Consider the following 201-nt stretch of genomic DNA (forward strand, 5'->3'; position numbering starts at 1 on the left):
GTCCCCGCCGCTCCCCCCGCCTCTCGCCTCCGCTGGCCCCCGCCGCCGGCCGGCGTCCGCGTGCCGGTCAGAGCGCGGGCGGCGGCGCGCGGGAAGGGGGGGGGCTGCCGGCGCGGGGTGTGACGAGCCCCGCCGGCCGAGCCCGCTCGAGCCGGAGGAGGAAGCGGCGACCGGCGGCGACGCCGACGCCGCGGGGCCGGC

The sequence above is a fragment of the Aptenodytes patagonicus genome, unplaced genomic scaffold (genome assembly GCF_965638725.1).
Source record: "Aptenodytes patagonicus unplaced genomic scaffold, bAptPat1.pri.cur scaffold_453, whole genome shotgun sequence".
Lineage (NCBI taxonomy): Eukaryota > Metazoa > Chordata > Aves > Sphenisciformes > Spheniscidae > Aptenodytes > Aptenodytes patagonicus.